This window comes from Austrofundulus limnaeus, unplaced genomic scaffold (genome assembly GCF_001266775.1).
Source record: "Austrofundulus limnaeus strain Quisiro unplaced genomic scaffold, Austrofundulus_limnaeus-1.0 Scaffold370, whole genome shotgun sequence".
Classification (NCBI taxonomy): Eukaryota; Metazoa; Chordata; class Actinopteri; order Cyprinodontiformes; family Rivulidae; genus Austrofundulus; species Austrofundulus limnaeus.
Genome location: NW_013952772.1, coordinates 35,964 through 36,952, shown reverse-complemented (window position 1 = coordinate 36,952; position 989 = coordinate 35,964).

The following is a 989-nucleotide window of genomic DNA, read 5'->3' as shown; positions in this document are numbered from 1 at the left end:
TGTGTGTGTGTGTGTGTGTGTGTGATTTCATGTAATGTTAAAAACTAAATTAAAAAGTTTTATAAGTTTGACTCATTACCTCTGGCCCAGAGCCGGGGAAGAGAACTGAATGTTGGGATCACTGATGAAATGTGGAACAACATATCTGCCAGGAAAATTACTTTTTGTGATCACTTCTGGGTTTTACAACTTAAGTTATTACATGGAGCTCATTTGGGCACAAACAGGTTGTCTATGTTTAAACCACCTTCTTCACGGTGACTTAAATGTAACATGAAGGCAGCCTCACCTGTCTTTGGTCATGCCCCATCATATTGGAAATCTATTTGGGTTGAAACCAGGAAAGTTATCAAAATTAATATTGATCTTAACCAAGTTGTATAATATCCTAATCTTCTGCGCTCGCAAGAACATTCTGTTGCAACGGATTTCCAATAAGTCCCCTACTATTTTTGGATGGAAGAAGCTTATTTTGAAACATATCCCACCTGACTTTCTAACATGGCTCGTCCGCTCTAAGACCAACATCTTCGGAGACATATGGAAACCCTTTTTAGACTAGAACACGTGTCCACCATCCTGTCTCGAGCATTTTTAAACTCTGAGACTTGGTCAGTAAAAGGATGTAAATACATAATCCCCCCATGTTAATTTATTTATCTATTATTCTTTGTTATTATTTTCTTTTTTTCCCTTTTCCCTTGAACTACATTGTGGAGTTTTTGTTTTTGTGTTGTGTGGCTGTTATTACGAAAAAACTAAATCAATAAAATATAAACTGTAAAGTAATAAACTGTAATAAACTAAATTATTTAAAAGAAACATGACCACAAAATAGGATTCAATTATTTTTTTCCAGTCTTTTTTTTTTGATGGCCTCCCTTCTCCCCCTATAGCCATCCTTTCCACACCATTATTATGAATTATTTTTTAATTTTTTTAATTTTTTTTATTCTTTTTTATTTTTTTTAATAGGAGAAAAAGAAGAA